Source organism: Lagenorhynchus albirostris, chromosome 1, assembly GCF_949774975.1.
Source record: "Lagenorhynchus albirostris chromosome 1, mLagAlb1.1, whole genome shotgun sequence".
NCBI classification, from domain to species: domain Eukaryota; kingdom Metazoa; phylum Chordata; class Mammalia; order Artiodactyla; family Delphinidae; genus Lagenorhynchus; species Lagenorhynchus albirostris.
Window position 1 is genome coordinate 23,355,019 of NC_083095.1, and position 14,507 is coordinate 23,369,525.

General features: G+C 38.3%; 1 protein-coding gene across 9 annotated transcripts in view; it reads right to left on the reverse strand.

The window, feature by feature from the left end:
• Positions 1-14,507, reverse strand: part of NRXN3 (neurexin 3) — a 1,617,293-nt gene that overhangs the window by 176,508 nt on the left and 1,426,278 nt on the right. The window lies entirely within an intron of this gene.

Genomic DNA, 14,507 nt, shown 5'->3' on the forward strand with positions numbered 1-14,507 from the left:
ACTGGCAACTCAAGCAACACATATTTGCCAATAATTAGAAGTATATCACAGTTTATGTCATGACTCAAATATTAGTTCATATTATAAATGTCATAGCCAGAACAGCATTTTTTTAAAAAATTAGGGCTGTTTTCCCCCCACTTTTAAGAAAGTGGTCAATGATTATGTAAAATTATGGACACATTTCAAATATTTACCTGCCACCTAGTCTCCACTATCCTACACTGCATCAGTTCTTGCGGGCGTGGTTTTTTTCCTTTGGTGTGAAATTATAATCACCTTAACAAGGTTTTGTTTTTTTTGTTTAAACAATCCTTTTACACCATCCTACACACAATCCCCTCCCTAACACACAATGACACCAAACACTGACACATCTTAAGTGCTCAAGAATACTCGTGAAATTGATGACTACTGCTGCCTCAAACAGAGGCAGGTATCCTGACTCTAATAAATGATTAACTTATTAGCTTTGACGGTTAGATGGTTACCAAAGTTCTCATAATCTCTGAAAACCTACAAATGTGAGGCATATAAATAAAATATTAATGACTTCCTTCTTTCAGTCACTTAATATGACATTAAATACATGATCATAAATCCTGGTTACCTGAAGAATATGTCTAAAGGTCTGTAGGCTATTTTAAATTTAAATGTATTTATTTGTGCTGGGCAAATGCAACGTTTTTTATATTACCCAATGATGTGTGTGTATATGTATCCTGTATAAGAAGAGAGATTTTATAGATATCTCAAAGGAAAGAATGTCTTTGCATGTTCTCCATAAAACCTTGCACCTTTCAACAAGCAACAGCTCCTAGATATCTGTAAGAAATAAATATCCAGGATTTAAAGAATGATTCAGAATAATTTCAAATGTCATCTCTAATAATAATGGAATTGATCAATTTTTTTTTATAAAAGCCAAGGAGGAGATATCAGACAGATCTATTCTCTTGATGGAAGAAGCAAACTCTATCATCTGTGATATTTCAAATTATGCTAGTCAAATTAGAGTAGTCCATATTGTGTAGAAATTTCTAAACCAACCAGGGAAATGGACCAGATGAACTAGTATTTTCACCATTCCAATTGCTAGGTTCCTTTGAAATGTACTCTTTCAGAAACCCACTTTTATCTTTGCAATAATGATTCAAGAGATTAAAAGAAGCCTTGAGTGTCTCGATTTGCTTACTCCAGTCCTATTGATGTACCACTGCTGTCTTGTCAAAAATCACTGAGAACATTGGTGAGTACAAGGTATTTTATTATTAGGACAAGAGATGAGACAGGTAGAGTAGAGCATGCAGTTTTCTTGGGTTTATATTTTCATTTCTGATTTTCAGGGATGGTGGTTTATTTAAATCATATTGGAATCCTCACAAGTGCCTAGACTTCTGAATGGGGACTGAAATTTTCCGTCTAACCAAAACTCAAGGATGCTGTCCAAAGATTTACTTCATTTATTGTTTTTCTTTCAAAGATTTACCTTTGAGTGTGACTCAGAAAGGAGAACCTAGACACAGTGAGTAGTAAAGATATATGGAGATTTTCTCCTTAATCCTATCGACTTAAAAAAGTTCTAATTGAATAATGGTCCAATTCCTATTATTCAGTTCCTAGCACAGGGATTTACAGAGATAGATGCTTACTAGATACTTTCAGAAAAGAATCTGAATGGTTTCTGTTAACAAAGGAATGTAGATACTAGGGTGGCTTCTGTCCCTAGAGGTTGGCTATGTCATTGGTATTTCGACCACAACCACACGTGTAAAAGGCAGTGAGGTTTGAAGGTACACAATTATTGCTCACACTGTTCAGTCCTCTAGTCAACACTTTGCTGGTTCTAAGTAGCTTCAGTTGGGGTAGTGGCACAAATCAAGGAATCAAAGCCAGAGGAGAGAGGAACAAAGTCCACTTACCTTGACTGTTCTATCTGACCAGAGAAAATTAAAGCAACCGTAGCTTGGCAGAATGAGGCAGCTAGATAACCATGCAGCCAAAGAATGAGCTGGACTTACTGGCTGAAAAGTTCATTAATGTTTTGGCCTATGCGTTTATGGGCGACATCTATAACTACTATCACATGTCCACCAGACCACCAGGAAGGTGGCCTTGGAACACGTGTTGCAGATGAATTGCATACAACTCTTGAGAATGGCAATGAGACTAGGGACTTGTCGTAAAGGTCTGGGATCAGGGTTGGCCAGGGCTGTGAGTCACTGTGTTGGCCCACTACCTCGCTCAGTTCAGCTGACTTATTTCAAGAACAGATCTATTAAGAGTATTTCAAAATTCCCTTTATGAGCCTACTTGGAGCTCACAATTCTCTGAGGCCATAGTGGGAGAAAGTCACAAAATGAAGCAAAACTATTAGATTTCACTTGGTTTATCACCTGTAGGAGATCTCAATTGCTCCCTGAGAACAAGATACCCTTTTTTCATGTATTGCCTTCGTTTTTACCTCTCCCAGAGGTCCAGCCCCACACTTACCACACAGAAAATTCAGTAAAAATATCCAAGTATTCATTTTGAAAGTCTAAAAGCATTTCAGTTCTATTTCAGTTTGTGCTTCACTTATATAAATTCCTATTTTATTTGAAACAGTCAGCATCTCAAAACAGTTTTATATAGGTTTCAAAATGAAGTATTTCTAAACCCTGGCTGTCTGAGAAGACTTTAGATTTACTTTTACTTTACACTTATTTTAGATTTATACTTAGCTCTTTATTTTTAACTTCATAGATGCCTAAATGTTCTCCTTCCTCCCTTTCATCAATTTGTCTAAGTACACTGGGAAATCTACCCTTTGAGACCTACCGAGAATCACCTGACTAATGTAAAGATATTTTAATAAAATTAGATTTAATTGTTTCAACAAAGAAAAACTCTACAGTAAAATCTTAAAAGTTATTCATAATAAAACATTTGATATTTTTCTGTTGCTTTTAAAATGGACTTTTTATGTATATTTAATGCTTGTAAAGGATGCTCTTTATCTGTGTATATTGTTATTATGTACATGCAGACAATAAAATCAGAAGTCATCAACAATAATCTCAGTACACTTGTGCAGTTTAACATTTACTGAGCATGTATTATACAGCCACTTTGACTTTAAAAAAGGGGGGTAATTAGCAAAACCGTGGCCACTCTCTTGAGCTATCAGGAGTCAAGTCTGGTGGTATATGCTTTCTTTTCTGGTGGTGGGAACTCTGACTTTTTATTAATAACTTCATTACAATCAATACTGAAGTTAGTAAAATGTGAAGGAAACTCTATTTTGCATAAATAAAATCTGGTCTGTCTTAGACTGATGTTTTGAAATTTATCTTAAACTTGTCATGATTGTGTGTATATACAAAAAACGTACAACCTGGTTCTTGTTCCTTTAATAAACAGGAGAACAGAATCTAAGGTCCCTAAAACTCAGCAGCAGGAAGTGGACTGAGTCACATCTAAGGAGAGTCCACTCTCATAAAAGGAGATCAATGGCCAGAAACAGAGCAGAATTTCAAGCAGGACGCTCTCATCAGCAGGTTAGGGACAGCCAATGCCAAGAAAATGAAGAGACCGTTCTCTGGAACTTAGAAGATGTACATATCAGGGAGCAGGGAGAAGAAAAGATAAATGCTAAGAAGTCAGTTGGCACCTTTATACAGAAGGGCTATGAAGAATAGGCGAGGGCAGCTAAGCCAGTGGCTAACAAAAAACATGTAATTCAAAAGGAAAGTATGCGACTCCTCTCAGGAGAGAGGGGAGAAAAGTGTATTCAGAGCTCCAAAACTTACGGTTACTAAGTAGAAGTAACAGAACTAGAGAAATAATCATGCTTCTTGTTGGTTGTTTTCAAATCTTGCTCTAAGCAATGCACAGCATAACAGAAATAAAGGTAAACTGAATCTATGTCTTTGGTTCAGTTAGGAAAGGGGTGTATGTATGGTTGGGTTTTTGTTTGTTTAAGTACAGGTAAATGGCCTGTCCCAGTGACGCATCCGTCCACTTCTTGACCCTGAATTAACCTCACCATTGGGTCTATGCTACTCTACATAGAAGTACTATTTTCTGTGTCTCTTGGGATTTAACTCATCCACTTAGAGATTATCTTTCTCCCTTTTTTCCAAACAGAGATGACATAGCCCATAAAATAAAGCTTATCGGTCAGTAAAAACAGCTATAAGTTTCAAAACATGCATAATCTAGACCAGGGGGCCCCCACCTACAAAGGAGTAGCAAATCTGGCTCTTCACAGCTTGTTTTTGTAGATTGTTTTATTAGAACACAGCCATGTCTATTCATTTATGAATTGTCTATGGTTGGTTTTGCACTGTAACAGCAGCGTTAAATAGCTGCAACAAAGACCTTGTGGCTTGCAAAGACAATAATATTCATTATTTGGCCTTTTGCAGAAAAAGTTTCTCTGAATAAAGGTATCAGCGTCTCCATGCCTATATTCAAATCCAAATTGGCCCTATCACCTACTAGTTGTATGATACTGGACAGTATGTTACTTAACCTCTCTGAGACTCAGTTTCCTCATCTCTAAAATGGGAATAATAACAGAATCCCTTTCCAGGACGCTGTAAGAAGGATTCAATATGATAATCCACGAACCTGGCACAGAATAAGTACTATGTCAGTATTATCTATTATTAACTAATATTATTCCCTTAAAATCCTTTATGCAAGGATATTTTGTTCTCTCCTCATTCCCTTATCCAGGATATACAGCTCTGAAACACTGGTAGGCATTTGGAATGAAGATTTCACCATTGAACTCTGAGAAAACCACATTTCTATGATGTGATTAAAATGAAGACAAATCGAGTTTAATTAAACATTGAGACTGGCAATTGTGCATCGGGCAGAAGCACATTTCTAGTAAATGTTTAATAATGTGATTACAGAGTGTACTGCATGCACCGGGATGTGAGAAACAATAGTAGATTTGCATGTGAATGTACATCTGTCAACCAAATGAATTCGAGCTCCATATACAGTGCACACTGGAACGCTCCTGGGAAACAGATGGAAAAGTAGGGTAGCAGAAAGGGAGAGGAGTGTAGGAACAAACAAATCTGTGTAGAATCCCAGTGTTGACACTTTCTGGCCCTGTGACTGCAGCAAATAGGCTCAAACTCCTTGAGCCTTGGTTTATTCTTCTGTAAAAGAGGGAGATTAATATTTCTCTCTTGCGATCATTGGACAGATTACACTAAGTGAAACAATCTATGCACGATGCCTGCCCATTAGTTCCCTCAGTGTGAAAGGTGTAGGTCAGGTCACAGTTTATGCTTGTGTATGTCTAGGTAGGGGAACAGAACTTGTTAGCATTGTCCTAGAGAGCCCAAGGTTACAGCCCAAATTCCATCCTATGCCCACCCTTGTCTGGTCCTCAGGCTCCATCAGACACTTACGTGTGCCACTGAACCCAGATCTCACCTGATAGCACCCTGTTGCACTCTTTGGAACTGCAGGTACAATGTAGTATAGAGCATAGAAGCATTAAGTTTGCTTCTAAGAGATACAGACTTGAGTTGCAGGTCTTTAAGTACTAGTTTATGACCCTGGGAGTTAATGTCATAAACCTCCATATTCCTATCTGTAAAATGGTGACAAAAATAGTCTCTACCTCTTAGGGCTACTGTGAAGATTTAATATAAGAACCCAGTTCAGTGCTTGAGACTGAATAACTGCACAATCAAATTTAGTATTAAGATTATCTTGCTTGGGTACATGCATTCCTCTTCCACTAGACTATAAAATCCTTGAGGGCAGGGGTTTTGTTTTATTTCCCACTGTATGGCCATCACCTAGCTTGGATTCACATGTAAAGTAGACTTTGAATAAATATTTGTTGAATGGTGAATGAATGAATGCATAAGGAGACCACTCCACTCAAACCCACTCCACTGATGAGGAAGGAGATTAGCAACACCTTTTTTTTTATATAAAAGGCAACATCAGTTAATAAAAAGACATTTGAAGTGTTTCTGCTATTTGAAAATGCATTATAAAATTTTTTTCTGGCCTATTATTCACTTACTTCCTTAATTTGTTTTGCTATAACCTTTAGCTTTTGACTTAAACTGTCATTTTCTAATTCTGTACCTGGTCCCCAAGTGTTCTTATGCAGCACTGCTTATCCATCACTGGCATTTGTCAGATCCCTCCAACCAGGCCAACACAATGTCAGGGACTTACGGTAAAGCTATAAAACTACCATGTGGAAAAGAAATGCACCTCATGGCGCAAACTGTAACTATCACTGGGAATCTAATTCAATCCACATTAACTTCATGAACTGAAGATTAAAAGTGCCTCTTTAACCTTGACTCATCTGTCCTTCTTCCTCTGACCCTCCTTCCCCCTTTCTTTAGCCTGCTGGGGTATTGACAGGGATTTCAGAGGAGTGGAAGGTCTTTATCTCTTTGAGATGAGCTGCAATATGATTACAATCGATTTGAGTGATTTACAGTTTAGAGTGCCTTTCATTACCCTCTGTGCTTTATAGAATTATAAATGACATACTGTATGTGAATATATATTATTATTATTGGATATTTATGTACTATTTTCCTCGAAGAAGCTAAACATTCTTTTTTAGGCTTTAAATAACTATAGGGACCCTGCAAACTTGTGCAAAGCTTAAACTGAAGAGACTGAAAATTGGGAAGTTTTCCTATAAATAAAGCTATACTCTTGGGTGTGTGTTAGGACATTTGCTGCCCACATAACTCTGGGGCAGAGAGAAAACAGTATAGGGTAATTGTGTTTTAGGTTAGGATAATAATTCTAGATTTTCATAATTAAGAACAAATTCTGCAGGCCATAATTTCATTTACTACTTAAACTGGAGCTTCTCTGTGACAATAGGACAAATAAAACTTGTAATTCACTTAGCCCAGCTTTGAAATTATGCAATATTTGATGACTGTTTTAATTCAGAAGAATTCTTATTATAAAGGCCTTGCAAAGAGTAAGATGTTATTAGTATTTTTATGTCACACTATCTCAAATGAAATTTGAAAATCACATAACATTGTGACCATACTGTAATTCTAATCTTCAAAGTATCATTCCATGGATTTGGTTTAATAAAAATGTACTCACTGTTCATAGAAATTAAGAAATCTTTTTTGTTACATTCCTACTTAAATAGTGCCTAGAAGTGACCCTCAAATTTCTCATAACTTATTTCATTGAGTCCCTGGACTATAATACGTATAATATTTAACTTAGGGGTAAATAAACAATTATCGTGCACATTTTAATTAGTAAAAATCCAGTTTCTTTAAATCCAAAGACAGTCTACTGAAGATGAGAAAAACATAAACCAGGACTTAAAACTAAGGTGCGCATTTTATAAAGTCCTACAGAATTTTCCAGGAAAATTATTCTTTTGCTCAACAGCCCTCTAGATCAAAAGGACTGCCCTGTTCACAAATAAATCTCTTTAGTTACTATAATTGCTATCATATTATCTGATAGACAGCTTCATCATTATGACAAGTTCCTTTGTGTGCTATTTAATTATTTTATAAATAACCTTGAGTCATGTGTTAGCTTAATGTCACAGGAGCACATGCCATGTGTCCATGTGCTCACGTGCTATGTGTGTCTGTGTCTATCAGAAATGTTCTTCCCTTCCATAGGATGATTAAGTATATATGTAAGCATATGTGAATATATGTAAATATATGTTACATACATCTATGTACACATGCTTGTCTTTTTGTCTTCTGGGTGGTTATGTTTAATTTTAGCATTAGGCAGAAGCCCACAGTTTGCCTTGAAACTCTTATCAGCTTCTAAGAGACATTTACAGGGAGAGAAAGGCTCTAGGTTTGATAGCAGTAATTGTATTTAACTTGTAAGATACAAGGCTATTTATCTTGTAGCTGGGAATTCACAGAAGAGAAAGGAGGTTTGTCTGATAAAACAAAAATTAAAGAAAAAAATACTAAGCACTCTCTCACCACTCTCTCATTCTCCAAGTAAGACCACGAAACAGTAAAATAGACTTGCATTTAATAATTTAATAAAGCTCTTCCTGTCCGCTTAGATATGTTGCTAGAAGGGAAAATGGGATCATGAAAGGAAAGACGCTCCAAGTCCCCAAGGCCTGAGCGATGGTGTAGAGGAAGGCAAATGTCATAAATGCCCAGGTCAGTGCTGACTTCTAACTTGGCAGAAATTGAAAATTTAACTTGAGAGAAAAAATCTAAATTGTCAAGACTTGGGATAAGACCAGAATTCCTGGGGCTTGCAAGTGTTCTAGGGTATCAAAGTGAATCCCTGGAAGGAGCAGAGTGTGATGCAAACCTAGAACTCTCAAGTCAGGTGGTCTTGGGCTGGAGTACCAGCGTTTCCACTTACGCTGTGAGCCAGGTAAGTACCTGAGCTCTTGGAACTGTTCTTCGTCTGTAAAATGGGGATAGTACTAACACTGACCTCTAGTGTTATATTAAGGCTAAATAAGATATTGAACATAAAGTACAGAGTATGTAGTAAACGCTTAACCAAGAACAGCCATCACCATCTGGATGAGTTTGGCCGAGAGATGGTGGCATCTCCATTTTCTACATCTCTGGGACAACAGCCCCATGAACCGAGTGGAGTTATTATCCCAGTGACTGTGTAAAGACAAAACACGTTAGATGAGTTCAGAAGGTGTATGAAGGTAAAGGCCCATTATTTTATTAATGGTATAAATGAAGATTTACATTATGTAAAACAGACAGAAGGAAATAAGAGACAGTATATCCTAGTCCTAGTATATCCTAGTCCTGCACCGTCCAATACCAGCCACGAGCCACTAGCCTCATAGTGTCAGCCTGAGGATTGAGTGAAACATGTATTTAAATCCCTCAGTGCCTAGGACATAATAATTGCACAATAAAAGTAAACCTTTAGGGCCTCAGTCATACCAGTCACATTGCAAGTGTGGCTATGTGTGGTTAGTGGCTACCATATTGAACAGCACCAGCACGCAGTCTGAATGAAGAAAAAGAGACACTTTTAGCTTTCTAAATATCAGTGATTCTCAAACCTAGCTGCATATAGAATCACTTAGGAGCTCCCTAAAAATACCGATGTCTGGACCAGTGCTTCTCAATTTTTACCGTGCACATGAGTCACCTGGGGACCTTGTTAAATTCAGATTCTAATTCAGTAGGTTTGGGGTGGGGCCCAAGGTTCTGCATTTTTAACAACGTCCCAGGTGATACTGAAGCTGCTGATACAGGGGTCACACCCCAGACCGATTAAATTTGATTACCTGGGACGGGCCTGAGCAGCCACAGAGTTTTAAAAATTCCCAAGAGAATATCATTGGCAGCCAGGTTAAAGGATGCTGCTTTACACACACACACACACACACACACACACACACACACACACACACACACACACACACACAGTCACCAACCCTAGCAAGTTAAAAGTCCCTTGGAAATGGAAACTCACCTACCTGTGAGTCCTAATTCGTTCCTGACAAATTGGAAAAAAATGACTATTTAGCAATGCAAGTATTTAGCATGCACTGGTTTGATTGATTAATTGATACATTTTGTGACCAAATGTTTGAAGAACTTATTGCAAGATGATTTTAAAATGTACTTAGCAGTGTTCAAACACATTCACTAAGTAAGCCTCTCTCGTGTTGATGCTATATCGCTACAGTCTTAAAACCATGCTCAAATATGGCTTTCCCTTTTGGTTGTATTTATGCTTCCTATTCCCTTTGCAGGACTTCACTATCTATGTTTTTTCTGCAGTCGAACTGAAAGTAACACTAGTCCTGAACGGATGAATGAGCAGGTAGATGGGGCTTATTTTAATGTGTGCTTCAAATCTGGCAAGGCCTCAAATGTTTGCAGGCAAAGACGAAAGAAAAGGAAAGAAAACCTCCTGGCTAGGAATTAATGAAAACCCAAGGCCTGAGAAATTTCAGCATCATGTCAAGTACGCAGACTTGTTTTTAACCCTTCAAAGTCTCAATAATCTAGGATGAGATGTGAACAAAAAAAATCTCTCTTACCCCCATGCATACTGTCTAAACAATGAAAGGATAATAAGCATTTGAAATAAAATATGTTGGAGACTTTCTTTAACTCGGTAATTCTCGAATGGGGGCAGTTTTGTCCCCCAGCAGACGTTTGGCGTTTGTGGAGACGCTACTGGCATCAAGGGGGTGGAAATTACGGATTCTGACAAACATCCTACAATGCACAGGGCAGCCCCGCCCAGCAAAGAATTATCCAGCCCCAAATCTCAATAGCATCAAGGCTGAGGAACGCTACTAACTAAACGAGTCCAGGCAAGGACTTCTATTTGAGGATACTGTAATGGAATAAACAACAAAACTAATAACCTCGTGTCAGTATCAATAAAATTGATAGGAGATAGGAAAATGAGAAAGAAATTTGAGGGGGTGCAATCTGAGTATCAGGATAGGAATCCTGAGTCTGCCTCTCAACTGTGTGATATCGGGTAAGTTATTTTGACTCTCAGAGCCTCAACGATGTAACCTTAATATGAGTATGGTGGTAATAATACCAAAGCAAGTACCCTCACAGGAGGGAGTGAGGCACACACGCAGTGATGCGTAGGAAGGCACTTAGAGCATCAGTAAGCACTATAGAAATGTTTTTACTTTCAGTCCCTATAAAGAAAATGTTCTTTGGAATTTGAAACATTCAAATATAAAGAAAGAGTTTTCCCATCCAGTGTCCTTGAAGGGGAGCCACGTCTACATCTTTGCCATGATCTGAGTTGGGTGGTCAAGCAGGATTGAAGCATAGGTCATCGGTGGACATTTTACTGACCGAGGAAAGGGAAACCAATCAAGAGCACTTCCATGAACTTAGTGTGCGATATCAAGGAAAAGGGGAAAAAAACATTGAGACTCTGCTCTCCTCAGCACCACCTGCCATGGGAAGATGGAAAGTCTTACACATTGAAGCTGCTTATCAGTCTTCATTTTCCAGGAAGCCTGGCTCTGACCTAAAAAGCCCCTTCCTGTACCATGTTCAGTGTTCTGAAAGCCCTGATGACATAACCAGTCACCTATTCACAGCAGAGAGACGATCTTTAACAGCCCCAGTCAGCTCAGCCTCCCAGGGGACCTAGAGCTGGGGCTAAAATTAATTCCTCATGCTCAACTCACCGTTCACCTCCCCCCTCTTGTCCCCTCCACTGCATTGTGTCAAGACAGCAATTAGAGGCTTTATAAGGAACATTTGTCAGTGCCTGGATAACTCTGGGCTGATTCTTCTTTTATTTCCCTCTCGTGTTCCTTAGCCTTTCTATTTTCAGGTTCAAAGAAAGAAGCTGCTTTTGAGTTATATCTCCCAGAATTAAGTGATACAAGATTCTGATGGCTATAGAAGTATTTTCATTTTGGATCCTTCCTGATTCACAAAAAGTCAATGCTACATGCCATGGGCCCAGCTGGTTTCTAAATACTTCACAGTGGGATGTTTCAGTAGAGGCACATAAAATCCTATAAATGAGTATGAGAAGGTTCTGGAGTTGACCCACTCATCCTGGTGCACAGGGACCTGGAGAGCAGACACGGTTTCCTGAGAGCATGCCTTCTGAGTGAGATGACGTAAGTGACTATTCTGTAGGAGTTATATTTCTCTACTGTTTAAACGTTAGCTATAGACAAGTAGCACAACTGAACTCCTCTTGTTGGTTTATAGACTTATCACTATTGATGAAACAGAATGGCTTGGAAAAAGAATGGATACATCATTTTTGCAGAAATTGTGTCAAGATTGCATGACCAGGTGGCTTTATTTTTTGATACCTAGATACAGGGGTTATTTTGATCTTATCGTTTAAAATAAATTAAATAAATATTGCCAGATTGCTCTAATGGAGCTTTAACTTTAGCAAAATGGATCCTTTCAGTAGCACAGGGAAGCAGGTGGGAGAGAAAATAAGGTATCCAAGGCTGAAAAAGTGAACCACTCCTAGGAAGTCCTAGTCCAACTAGAATGTTGGACTTCCCAAAGCCATTTTCCAATCTAGGCAATGGAGTAAGGTGACAGCTCCTTTAAATACTCAGTATTCTTTGAGTTGCTTCATGGAAGCACATTGCCATCGTTGTTAGGAGGACAGCTTCGTCTCATTACAAATGAGTCTTTTAGCCCAGCTAAGAAAACTTTTCTTTTTTAAAAGAGGATTTTCGACTCCCCATCTCACAATAACCACCTTTGTGTGGTTACTGATCTTTGGAACATGATACTTTAAGAAAAGGAATAAATCTAAGATGACACAAGAAAGATGCTCATTTCTATCTATTCATCTTTCAAAATATCCCCCAATTTGCTATGGGAGCAATATTGGAAATTGTGCTTAGCTGGGAACAGGAGACTCTGGTCCTAGTTCTGTCCCTCATTTACTATTCTCTCATGACTATTCTCTCATAGAAAAAACACAATATCTCCCTGGGTCTCATTTTAAATTTGAAATGGAGAATAAAAATACCTACCCTACCTAATTTACAGGCTATTTAATAGTCAAAATGAAGTAGTCTATATGAGTGAATATATAATAGCAAAAAATGCTACTCAAATGTTTGGTAATCCTCATAGCTAACGTTCATTGTGTATTGACTTAACTGACCCAGCATTATGTTGGGTATTTTACATGCATATTCACATTAGCCCTAGAAAGTAAGTATTATCATCATCCCATCGTATAGACTCGGAAACAGAGACTTGGGAGGTTCAATATCTTGCCTAAGGTTTGGAACTGGATCACCAAATAGGAGGAATAAGCACTTACCTAGAGAACCAAGAAAGCGGAGAGGGTAACAAATGAGAATGTGGGGAGGAAGAATCTGCTATATTTTGCAAGCATTATAGTGATCATCAGAGAAGAAAAGTCAGAACTGTTAGAAATTCTTATACTTAGTTTATAGTTGTTATATTTTGAATTATTTGTGGGGACATGCACCAAATATTTTAGTGCTTAGGGCTTTCAAGGTCTTAATCTAGTGGGCCTCAGAATTATAGCTAATGGCACCAAGATCCCAACTCTAGCCAGTTGACTCCAAAGCCCATACTTATAACTGCTTTACTGTATCATGTCCTGTAATAACAACACATATTATTACCAAATGACAGTTACCAACAGTTACTAGTAATAATGGTTTTCAGTGGGAAGCAATGCCATTAAAGAAAGGTTTGTTCTGTTTTGAAAACATAGGAAGCAACCCGTAATTTGGAACTAAACATACAAAGAGATAGGCACACAGCAAGGGTCACTGGTTTTCTTACATATATGTGGTTTTAAAAATGACCATTAAAGAGCCTTCTCATTTCTGGCAGCAAACTCAGAATCCTATATTGGCTCAGGGCAAGTGGTTAGCATCAATTTAGAATCTTTGAAATTCCTAATAGAAACACAACAGACCCTACAGCAACAGTATCAGGGCCAATGATAATATGCATAGAGAGGGATTGATTTTTCTTATGAACAAGTTAACAGTTTTTAAGATTTTAGGCTATTTCGATTCCTCCCATCGCTCATCCCCCAGAGTTTAAGAAGCATTTAAAAATCAGGTCTATTAGTGTCTAGTGCATTTGGATGATGATGAGAATTCACAGTAGCTGCTAACACCTCTGGCTTTCTTCAAAGTCTCAAAGATAAATGCACACGGTCATTTTTGTGCCTTAATCTAAGAAGTGCTAAGAGTAGTATGTGAAAAGACTCCCAGCAGAGACTGAGCTGGATATGGTACAGAGACTGAGATGGTAGATAAATGAGTGGGCGGGGCTTCTTGCTTCAGTATTTTGGGGGTCTTGTATGCTCCTTGTGAATGCTCCCATAATACTTAAAGCAGACATAGGAAGACCCTGGCTAACAGAGGAAAAACCCAGTAGCACAGTTACTTCTAATTGGCATTTAAAGAAAAGTAATGCTAACTTAGGCATGAAAAAATAATCACAGCCTTCAAGTCATTCAACATTCTTGGGCCACAAATAGGCAAATTTACGTATTTCTCTCAAGTGTGATGATTATTAGCTAAAGGGCTCTTACATTTCTGGAAATGTGCTTCCGGCTTCCTTACCTCTGTGCTCACCTCACTATAAAGGAAGTAAGAAGATAACAGTGAGAAAATGATGGGCCGTTTGGAGTGTAGGAGATAGAGAGTTAGACATAGCATAAATGCCCACATTAGTGACAAGTTCAATATTCTGAGCTATTCTCTTGCATCTACCAGGTGATAATGTAATGATGGAGCAAAGGCCTTTAGCTAAAGTATTTTCCCTTCCATTCCTGGCACTCTTATGATCAGGGTTCAGGGCTCATTCCTGGTAGAAGTGAGAGATGAGAGGGAAAGCTAAGGGATTATTTGAATGATCTTTTGAAAGAAGGCAACCTTTCCCCCCATTGTCCTTGATTTGGCCATCTGGCTCTGGGAGTTTGTTGGTGAATGCTCCTTGACTATAAAATTTCAACAGATGATCAGCCCCTCTCCCTCCCACACC